The sequence below is a fragment of the Alexandromys fortis genome, unplaced genomic scaffold (genome assembly GCF_014885135.2).
Source record: "Alexandromys fortis isolate MF-2015 unplaced genomic scaffold, M_Fortis_MF-2015_v1.1 scaffold_44, whole genome shotgun sequence".
Lineage (NCBI taxonomy): Eukaryota > Metazoa > Chordata > Mammalia > Rodentia > Cricetidae > Alexandromys > Alexandromys fortis.
In genome coordinates, this window is record NW_026067921.1 from 3,957,855 (window position 1) to 3,969,939 (window position 12,085).

The window sequence follows — 12,085 nt, forward strand, 5'->3', positions numbered from 1 at the left end:
GGTGGTGGGGAAGAGACAGAAATCTTTAATAAATAAAAAAAGAAAAAACAATAATAATAATAATAATAATATAAAATAAGACATAATTCAACAAATACGAAGGTAATGTGTAATGCTGGGATTCTAGATATACGCTTCCATTTGGGCTTCTATGGCATTGGGGACTGAGTTCATAGCTTCCTGGGTGCTAGGCAAGATCCCTACCAACTGGGCCACCCCCCACCTCTAATTTCCTAGAATTCGTTTCATGGGTAACTGTCCTTGCTTTTCACACAATAAGAGCTCTCCCACCCCCAGAATATGATCTTGATCCTCCTTCTGGTTCTGGATGTTGCCAGTTGAATGTTCCACAGATATGTCAATGTCGAGTCGACTCAAGTTGAATCCCTTCCCTTTGCCTGTGAGTCTGTGGGTCCTGTAGTCTGTAGACCACTGACCCCATCAGCGTCAGCTCTCTCTGAGTAAGGCAGGATGCCACGGAAGAGCTTGAATGGAGAATGAATCAGTGAGAGGATTAGCCTCGCTACGTTGAGAGCAGCCAATGGAGCTGCAACAGGAAGGAGAAGCAGAGGCCACAGAAGAAAGGTGGCAGCCATCCTGGTTTCCCCAGGGCTGAGGATTTCCTCAGAGGACTTTTGATGCCCAAAGCAGGAGCATGCCCTTGAGGACATGCTCCTGCATCAGTTCCTCAGAGTGCTGGGATTACAAGTGGGTACCACCACACACAGCCTGGGAGGTTTGTTCCGAGTGTGTTAGTTTACACATGTGCTAGAGGGGGCCAAATTGTGGCTCAGGAGACACAGCAGCCATGTCCTTCAGGGAAGGTGGATGGGCCTGAGGCAGAGCAGGAGGAGCAGACCACAGCTAAGCTAAAAGTAGAGCTGATTGCTCCGTGGTGACAGGAAGGAAGACAGCGTTTGGGTACCAGAGAGGAGCAGGACCTCATGGAGACCGTCTTCCAGCTCTTCCAGAAGTACCGATGGACGTGATGGCTTGCAGGGCGGTGGGGAAGGTTCTCTGGCTGTCTGAAAACAGAGGTAAGATGTGGAGCCAGCACGTGAGTGAGGACAGAGGGAAGGCCACGGGAAGCAGAGGGTGACTGCTGACCGGCCACCTGAACCCCTGAGGTTTCAGAGGCCACAGATTTGGAATCGCCGGTCAGCACTTTCAGACTTTCGGTTCCCTGACTGGTTGTCTCCATTCTCTGTCCAAGTTCATCCTTCTCAATTTTACTGTTGATTCTGCAGAAATATCTAGGGGATCCACAGTGCCCCATTCATGCTTGAAGTGCAAAGCTGGATTCATTCCGAGATACAATATCCAACTGGAACGCCCCATCCCGTGCCCAAGGGGAGAAGAAAAGACAGATGGGGAGGAACCTACCATGGGGAGCTTCATGGTCAAGTTTCAGGACACCCAAAATGAAGAGGCAATCTCAAATGTCTTCCAGCACATGTTAAATTTCAACTGAAGCTGGGCAGTGAGGGTGCACGCCTTTAATCCCAGCACACGGGAGGCAGAGCAGAGGGATCTCTGAGTTGGAGGCCAGCCTGGTCTACAGAGTGAATTCCAGGACAACCAGGACTACACAGATAAACCATATCTTGAAAAACAAACAAAACTTCAACTGTAACAAAGCTGTTTCAAGCAAAGAGAAGAGTAACAGAATGTTACCAACAGCCTCTGGTCCAGAAGGCAGAAACCAAATGTATAAAGCTCCAAAATATGGAGCCAGCTCAGACACACAGGGCAGCATGGAGGTATTTTATAAACACATCTGTGAATAACCACACCCTCCCAAGTGTGGTGGTCAACTTCAGTTGTCAACTTGCTACAAGCCAGAGTCTCAGTGAGGGATTTTCCACAGCAGGTTGGCCTGTGCACATGTCTTGGGGGATTGTCCTGCCCACTGTGAGTGGCACTACTCCCAAGCAGGGGATCCTGGACTATTAGGAGTGAAGAAATCAGGCTGAACACAAGCCAACAAGAGACAGAGCGGCACGCGCGCATCCATTTCTCTCCGTGTTTGTAACTAGCTGTTTGGTGTTCCTGCCTTGCCTTTGCCACAGTGGTGAACTGTAACCTGGAATCCTAAGCTAGAATGAACGCCTTTCTTCCCTGAGTTGTTGCTGGTTTATTTTTGTTGTTGATTTGTTTAGGGTTATTTTATCACAGCCACAGGAATGAGCCAGGATGCCAAGCGTGTATGCTGCTTTGCAGCAAAGGAACAGGGAGTCTCCATCCCAGCAGGGTGAGCAAGGGAGAGACTGGCACGGTCTCGGACACAAGCACCATGAATTTTAGCTGTTTCCATCCCCAGTTTCCTGTCGTGTGTGTGTGTGTGTGTCTGTGTGTGTGTGTGTGTGCCACCGTGTTTGACTAAGGTCGTTTGCACAAGCAGAGGCGAAAGGATTTTTACTGGGGCATGAGAAGCTTATCAGTGGCACACTGAAGAAGTGGTGGTTACAGTTCCAAAGATGTATTCATTTTATTTCTGTGCATGCACATGTTCGCAGGTGCCTGTGAAGGCCAAAGGGGGCTGCTGAGTCCTCTGGAGCTGGAGTTCCTGGTGTTTATGAGTCATTCATGGAGGGTGCTGTCCTCTGAACTCCGTCTCAAAGGGCTTCTCAGGAAGTCCTCTTAACCACTGCATCTTCACAGCACCTCTGGTGGGCTCTCTCTCTCTCTCTCTCTCTCTCTCTCTCTCTCTCTCTCTCTCTCTCTCTCTCNTCTCTCTCTCTCTCTCTCTCTCTCTCTCTCTCTCTCTCTCTCTCTCTCTCTCCCTCTCTCTCTCTCTCTCTCTGAAACAGTGTTTCTCTGTGTAGCCCTGACTGTCCTGGAACTCGTTCTATAAACTAGGCTGGTCTCGAACTCAGAGATCCGCTTGCCTCTGCCTTCCTAGTGCTGGGATTAAAGGCGTGCGCCACCACTACCTGACACTGATATGTTCTTTCTAATTATACTTTTTGGCTACTGGTGGGGGGTGATGAAGCTAGGGCCTCAGGGATGCTAAACAAGTACTCTGTCACTGAGCTACATCCCAACCCTACTTTTTTGTTTAGTTTTGAATGCTTGGCCTAGCTTACACTCTTTTCACTTAAATTGACCTGCTTCTCTTTATCTGCCTTTTGCCTCAGGGTGTTTTACTTTTCTTTCTCTCTGTATATCTTATTTTCACTGCTTCATGGGTCTAACTGGCCTGACTTCTTGCCCCAGGCACCAACCCTATTTTTAATTGTTGACTTTACCTTCTATATTTATCACTTTCTCAAACGCTTTGTTTAAACAGTGATTTATAATTTACCAAAGGGACAAATGACAACATTTTTAACAGGGGGGAGGGGGGACGACAAGGGGGATACTGCAGGTGTCCAGGGAGGGGAGCAAACTGTGAAGAAGTGAGAATGAAAATCAGACTGGTGGAATCTGATGCCAGGCGATTCGTTGGCAACAGAGTTAAAACACAGTACAGTTTGGGGCTGGGGTGGAGTTTCCTGGTTAATACAATCCCCGGTCCACAAAAAAAGCATAATTACATGGAAACTCAATTTAACATATAATGTCATTTCTTCCAAGAAGATGCGTTCTGGATATAGGCTAGCTCAAGGGCCTAAGGGAGGATCCGGCCTGGTCTCGGTCACACAGATAGCATGGAGGGCTGTTAGCCACCTCCTCCGGTCCTGGTTGTGAGAGCTGGGGGGAGCCTTTGGCTGTAAGGTCATTTAGATTACTAGCCACCTCTGGTCCTGGCTGTAGGAGCTTGCTATGACCTAGCCTAACAGATAACACAGATCACCAGGCTGTTAATCACCTCCAGTTCCCAGTCTTCTGAAATGAAGAACAGGTATTCTCCTTTGAGGGAAAAAAATCATGACTAACATTTATGGTTTCCCTGAATATCTGTGGGTGCAAGAACCTTTGGACTCCCAAAGGAGGGAAACCAGAATGCGAGTTTGGCGTCTGCTGACAAGGGCCAACAAAAGACAGATAGATCAGGCTGGGCTCGAACTCACAGAGATCTGCCTGCTTCTGCCTCCCAAGTGCTGGGATTAAAGGCGTGCACCACCACCGCCGGGCAGAACACTGCATTTGTGAGTGGAGACAGGAGCCAAAGACTTTTTAACTTACACAGTTTCTGTCCTATTTATTTGGAGAGCCTCTACGGAGAAGCTATGGATAGCTGGACAGACGGTTCAGCAGGTAAACACACTTATCACCAAGCCTGATGACCGGAATTTGATTCCTAGCCCTACACAGTAGGAGAGGACAACTGCACGGTGTCCTCTGCCCTCCATACCACAGAGCATGCTCACTCTCAACATGGAGAGAGAGAGAGAGAGAGAGAGAGAGAGAGAGAGAGAGAGAGAGAAGCTGGATGTGGTGGCACACGCCTTTAAACCCAGCACTCAGGAAGCAGAGGCAGGTGGATCTCTATGAGTTCCATGACTGGTCTACATAGTGAGACTCTGTCTCAAAAAAAAGGCAAGAAGAGAGAGAAGAGAGACCCAAATTGACTCTCTCCATGAGGGCAGGTTCACAGGGCTGTCAACCAGATGGTGAGAGAGAGGGAGTGTTGCCCTCAGGAACTAGAGTCGCCTGTGACCTGATGGTGGATTCTCCACCTCCAGGCTGTAGGACATGAGTGTCGCTGTGTAGCCACGATGACACACTCAGCTATGGTGATATGCTTAGGGACAGGTAAAATATGGGAGGAAGAGAATCATCACTCTTCAAAATTCTGGGTTGGGGCTGGAGAGATGGCTCAGCAGTCAGGACTCTTGGCTTTCTGTGAGCTGTCCCCAGCACCCAGGTGGTGGCTCACAACCACCTGCAACTGTAATTCTAGGTCACCTAAAGTCTTCTGGTCTCCGAGGGCAGTGGACACACAGACATAAATCTTGGCAGAAACACTCATTTGCATAAAATAAAAAGCAATAGATCGTGTTCTTTGTGCACAGCCTCCTTTGCTGGATGTGTGGCTCCCACGCTCATCAAAGGAGTCTCTCTTCACAGCAAACAGAGACAGCATGGGAAACCACAACTGGACACACGCAGAGATCAACAGATTGTGGAGAGTTCAGCCCCGGCGGATACATCCAAACCACAGGTTCCTGCATCTGTATCTCAGGGAGCATCTCAGAAGCGGGGGCAGAAAGATCCTAAGAACCAGGAAACCCTGACGTCTGCGGTGAATCACTCTCCTCTTGAAATGCTGCATGAGCAAGACTGGGACCACAGCAGTATCCAGGGACCAGTCAGTGTAGAAGAGGACAACAGCAGTATTTAGGGACCAGTCAGTGTGGAAGAGGACAACGGCAGTATCCAGGGACCAGTCAGTGTGGAAGAGGACAACGGCAGTATCCAGGGACCAGTCAGTGTGGAAGAGTAGGCTTTGCAAGGTGCTACCCCTAGATAAAGAACTACAGGCCGCCATTGACTGCTGGGAGGAGAATTTGTCTCTCCCAGGAATGAGCCCTGCCATTGGTTGTTCAACACAGAGTGCCCAGTCTTAAAACCAGTCACACAAGTAACAAGAGTGGACTCAGAGGGGTGTGTGTGTGTGTGTCTATGTATGTGTGTAGGCGTATGGATGTATGTATATGCATGCACATATACACATACATATGCACATATGTATACACATGTAACCCAACAGATAAGGGAAGGTCATTATAAAGATTTCTCTGGTGCCTTCCAGGTTAGTGAAGGTCTCACTGACTTAGTGTTTATCTCTCCCGGCATAAGGATGAGAGGGATGGCTGTGTGAAATTAGACATAAACATGGGAAAAGACAGGCTCAAAGGCTGTCCAATGGCTAACTGTAAATAGAAAGCCCAAGAATCTAGTAATTGCTCAGTCCCATGAGGCTGGGTGTCTGCGCTGGTCTTCAGTAGATGCTGGAATCCCGAAAAAATCAGCTCCAATGCCAGTGAAGGAAGAGACACGCTAGCAAGGTGAGGGCAAGCAGGCTAAGAGAGCAAACGCTTCCTTCTTTCCAGTCTTTGTGAAGGCTGCCAGCAGAAGGTGGGACCTAATTAAAGGTGTGTGTCTTCCCTCCTCACGCCTGAGATCAGGGGTGTGCCTTCCTACCTCAAAGGTCTAGACCAGAAGTGGGTTAACCCCCTTCAAACCAGGCAGAATATCTCTCACAGGTGTGCCCTCCATTTCCGGGTGCTAGTTCATTCCAGATACAGTGAAGCTGACATCAAGATCAGCCATCCCCAGAGCCGGGGAAAGTGATACACTGTTTCAGGCAATTGAGGAGGACAGAAAGCTTTCCTTGAATCTACTCATCAATCGTTTTGGACTCGAAACATCCATTGTGTCAGGGTCACGGCTGGGTGGCGTGTTCCACCTTCAGTAGTAATGGGACGCAATGGTCTCTTAGAGGACTCTCCTGTCTCTCTTCTCACCCAGTTCTCAAGCCCAGGAAAGAGGGACAGAGAGCAGATGAACGCTTGCTTTACAGTAACAATGCCAGGGCTGGAAGAGCCAGTATCTGGCTCCAGTGGGAGGAGACACTTCTCTTTAACTGACTCAGGTGCCAAGCCTTTGAACTATATCAGACACCTGAGTAAGGACCTGCTTTACTGTACTTTGTTTATTTTGGACAGGATCTTGCTCTGTAACTCAAGCATAGACAGCTCCGAGGGCCAGAACCTGCCAGCGCTTCCTCCTAGCATGGTGGCTGGGCTCCAAGATCTTCAGAGATGGAAACTTTGTTGCCTTTTATGCTTTGTCCTGAGAAGTAACAAAATGTCTTTCTGTTGTTACCACTTGCCTGACTTCAAGACTTCCTTCCACTAGAGGAATGTCACAGTCACATCATAAAGAGACCATCCCTGGCAGGAAGCATTGAGGTAGCTGCTATGTCCTACAACAGAATGAAGAAGGGTCTCGGTTGTCCTGATACTGGGACCCTTTAACACAGTTCTTCATGTTGTGGTGACCCCAGCCATAAAATTATCTTTGTTACTCTTTTATAACTGCATTTTTGCTATTGTTATGAATCCTGATGTAAATATCTGATATACAGGATATCTGATATGTGACCCTGGTGAAAGGGCCATTCAATCCCAAAAAAAGCGACCCACAGGTTGAGAACCACTGTTTTAAAATAAGACGAATGTAGCTGGGTGTTGGTACATGCCCTTAATACCAGCACTCAGGAGACTGAGGCAGGTGGATCTCTGTGAGTTCAAAATTAGCCTGGTCTACACAGTGAGTTCCATGACACTCAAAGCTACACAGAGAAACCCTGTCTTAAAAAGAAGAGGAGGAGGAGAAGGAGGAGGAGGAAGAAGAGGAGGAAGAGGAGGAGGAAGAGGAGGAGGAGGGAGGAAAAGAAGAAAAAAGAGGAAGAGGAGGAGACGCCATCATGGTCCTACAGAGTGGTGAGGTGCTGCCACCTTCTGGGCACCAAGGATATTGCCACCTATCTCAACTGCCTCTCCTGTCTCTGGAACCTCCTAACCTGGCCACTCTCAGTTTATATGACTTTTGATGGCTGGTCCATCTGCCTGTCTGTCTGCCAACCATCCTGACCCCTGTACTGATTTCCATTTGAAGAGAACACTGATGAGCTTACAGAAACTGTTTTGAGTGTGTCTGTCCACAGGGCTCAGACTGTCCCCTCCTGAATCCCCAGCCAGGATTGGCTTCCTCCACTGTGTGCTCTGCCGGGATCCCTCAGGGCATGCCGTGGCTCCTGGCAGCCGGTCTTACCCACACTGCACCACTCTTTCCTCCCAAAATAGCTTCTTCTCTCTGTGCAGTCTCAGCTAGTCCCTGGATTTCCTCTCTTCCTCTCTGGCTGCAGCCTCTCCCAGACATTTCTCTAGTCTTCCTTTTCCCAGGTCCAGCACTGAGCTCACTGTCTTCACAGGCCTCAAGAGATCATCACCCCCTCAATCCCTATGTGTGCTGGAGAAGACACCAGCCCAGTCTTGTCTCTGACTTCTAGCTCTAGGGTGTCTCGGACTGTTCTGGGGTCATGGCATCTCTTGTTCAGAACCATTGTCTCCCAGTCCTCTGCTGTCCCACCCATTCACTCCCCAAGCCAGACTAGCGGAAAAAGCCCTGAATTTTCCCTTTCCTCAATGGGGTCATGGAGTCATTTCTGTGGGCTTTGCATGCTGGCTCGTTTTTATGTCACCTTGACACAAGCTAGGGTTCCTGTCCTGACTTCCTTGGATGATGAACTGTGGTGCGGAAGAGCAAGCAAAGTCTGTCTTCCCCAAGTTGCTTTCGGTTGTGGCGGCTTGCCGTGGCGGTAAAGGCTCTCTGACGCTACCGTTTGTTCATCAGAACACCAGTATTTCGGCACGCTCTGCTGCTGTTCTTTGAGACAGTCTCGCTATGTTTCCATGATGCTGGCAGGTGTGTGCCACTGCAGACAGTGGGGAAAGCCCAGCATCTCCATCCATCAAACATGGTACCCTAGGCATGGAAACACTGGGAACCAGTGAGACCACTCAGCCACTGTCTTAGTTAGGGCTTCTACTGCTGTGAAGAGACACCACGACCATGGCCACTCTTATAAAGGAAAACATTTAACTGGGGCTTGCTGTGGAACAATCTTTTTGTATACTATGACTATGTATTACTCTCATTTGCTAATAAAAAGCTGATTGGCTGATAGCTGGGCAGGAAGAGATTGAGCTAGAGAGCCAGACTAGGAGAATTCTGGGAAGAGGAAGGGTGGAGTCAGAGTCACTGACAAACACAGAGAAGAGAAGAATGCCATACTGAGAAAAGGTACCTTGCCACATGGCTAGACATAGACAAGAATTATGGCGTAACGTAAGAGTAAGAGTTAGCCAGTAGCAAGCCTGAGCTGACAGCCAAGCATTTATCATTCATATTTGTTGAGTATTTTTGGCCCAGTAAGCTTCTCCACTGATGCAATAATCCAAACCAGACAAAATCAGACCAAATTAGAAGAAGCCCAGGTTATTGGATGCCAGCGCTCCTGGGCAGTCCCCCACCGCAGGAAAACACAGAGAGGAAAAGGGGGACACCACATGTTCATTCTCGGGGGGGGGGCAGTTTAAATAACCTATATTGTTATTATTGGCCCTATGAATGGGGCTAGTCACGGGAAGTCATTAACTGCCAGAAATAATGGGACAGAGAAGTGCCCTGGCTGTACAGGAGAGGCACAGGGGAATAAGTGAGACAAGAGAGCAGATATGCCCTTTAAAACCAGATTTTAGTTGGTAGGTGTCCTTTTGAGCCAGGAGAACAGGAGCTGGTGCAGGTGATGGCATTGTCTCGAGGACCCTTTGTAAGTTGGTCTTGGGACAACAGCAGGAGTGACCTGTAAAATATGCTTGAAAATGGGTGGGGTGCCATACTCTCAGATCTTTAAAGGCACTTGATAACTGGGTACCATTACCTATTGGTTATATTTAAATTAAACATATAGGCTGCGCGGTGGTGGCGCACGCCTTTAATCCCAGCACTTGGGAGGCAGAGGCAGGCGGATCTCTGTGAGTTCGAGACCACCCTGGTCTACAAGAGCTAGTTCCAGGACAGGCTCCAAAACCACAGAGAAACCCTGTCTCGAAAAAACCAAAATAAATAATAAATAAAACATATAAGTTAAATTTAGACATGTATTTTGCCCAGTTAGTTACAGTTTACCAATGCTAATAAATGTAAGATTAAAGGAAATATTTTAGTAAGTTAAAGAATTTTGGAGGTGAAATGTCTCCTTGGTAGATCCAGCACACATGGTTACTCTCACCAAAGATGTAGCTGAGGTCAAAATGGTGTCTACCCACGTGTTTGTATTTTTCTAGAGCTGTTGTAATTTGGAGTTATAAGTTTTACAGATCTTAAAACACATATACACAGAAAAATAAGACAGGCATGTTATGGAAACAAACACACATACACACAAAAAGCATAGCGTGGCCACATTATTTTAACGGAAAAATAAAACTTTTTTTAGGAACCTGTGTTAGCTGACCAACTTAAAGATCCAGGCGGCAGAAGCCAGGAAGCACACAGGTGGTCCCATTAAGGACTGGATTAGCAGATGCTGCAAAAGGGAACAGAAACACAAGGACGAACACCTATACAGTCTTAGAGTGGAAGGACAGGGGGAAACAGATCCAGTGGGAGGCAAACAGCAAACGGCTAGAGAAGAGGGGAGGGAGTGGGAGCCCAGCATCCAGAGCCCACTGGCATATGGAGCCTTGTTTGTTTTATGTTGGGTGTTAGATAGTCCCTATTTAAAAGGATTTTTGTAGAAGGCAGCCCAATGGCGTTCAGAGATCAGGCCTCAAATTGCAAATGTCCATTTTTACAAGTTTATGCCAAGTCTCGGGACTCAACACCTACCACAATGTATCCACTATGATAAGACTCTTGAGTCAAAAAACAGAGGGGTGTGAGAATTGTGTGGGCAGCTGTGTCCACCCCACAAAATCCCACCTCAGTGAGGACTGCCTCACTGCTTAGTGAGGCTGGGAATCTGGCACGGACTGTGACTTCAGCAGACTACCCAACAAATGTATGGGCCCTGGACCCTAGGGGCGGGTACTCGAAAAGGGAACTCACCCAGACGAAGCCAATCTTAGCCTGGAGAGCATGGACAAGAAGAGCGTTTTCCAACACGTAGCCCTGGGCCAGTGGGAAAAAACAGCCCATCTCGGTGGAACATCCAGCTATTAAGGCTTTTTCCAGCCCGACAAACCTCTGCAGATGCAATAATCCAAATCAAACCAAATCAGACCAAATTAAAAGAAGTCCAGGTTTAATGGATGCCAACGCTCCTGGGCGGCCCCCGGGAAAAACATGGAGAGGAAAAGGGGTGACCCCATGTTCGTTCTCGGGGGGGCAGTTTAAATAGCCTATGGGGGTGGTCTTGACCCTCCCTGGGAAGAGGGTCAGTGTTCGCCGGGCTTTCTTGGAGGTGGAGTCTGGACTGCGGCCACTCTCAGGGGAGGGGTCTTGGAACTTTCCACTAAACATATATATGGACGCCAGGGGGCTGGGGTGACGCTTTCAACCAAACAATATTCAGCCTCTGGATTGGTTATTTGGGATGGGGTGTTCAGGGCGGGAAATGTCTGTTTACAGGGACTGGCTCACAGTTTCAGAGGCTTAGTCCATTATCATCATGGCAGGAAGCATGGCAGTGTGCCGGCAGACACGGTGCTGGAGAAGGAGCTGAGAGTTCTACCTGTGAATCTGTAGGCAGCAGGAAGAGCCACAACAGCAAGACTTGAGCTTCTGAGGCCTCAAAGCTCACCCCCACAGTGACACACTTCCTCCAACAAGGCCCCACCTCCCATAATGCCTCTCCCTATGGACCAAACCTTCAAAGACATGAGTCTATGGAGGCCATACCTATTCAAAGCACCCCAGGAGCTAAAATTGCTTGCGGCCAAGCCTAACTTGGTTCCCAGGCTGAAGAAGAGAATGAACTCCAACAAGCTGACTTCTGATCTCCACATGTGCCCCGGGTCACACGCTGTGAATCCCCACACAATAATAAATTCATGTGATCTTTTAAGTTTAAAAAGAAAAAAGAGGGAGCTGGAGAGATGGCTCAGTGGTTAAGAGCATTGCCTGCTCTTCCAAAGGTCCTGAGTTCAATTCCCAGCAACCACATGGTGGCTCACAACCATCTGTAAAGAGGTCTGGCGCCCTCTTCTGGCCTTCAGGCACACAGACAGAATATTGTATACATAATAAATAAATAAATAAATATTTAAAAAAAAAAGAAAAAAGAAAGAAAGAAATCCTGCAAGGTCACCCAGCTGGTGTCAGAGATGGGAGTCAAACCCAGGCAGTGTCTCCTGATTGGGCCTTAATCCACTAGACCCTACTCATACTGAGTTCATCTTGGCGTGGAGGGAGGCTGGGAACCCCCTTCTGCTCAATCCTGGTATGAACAGGCCCTGCCTGGAGAAAAAGTTGGGGACCTGGAGCATCAGGCTGCAGAGGAGGCACTGGGTAGCTAGAAAGTATCTTTCTCTTACCCTGTGCTCTACCCTGTGCTAAAGCCCTTTAATGGTGTGACTTGGCTTTCCTGGAAGCATTAACAAGCACATGATCAGCCTCCCAGCCTCAA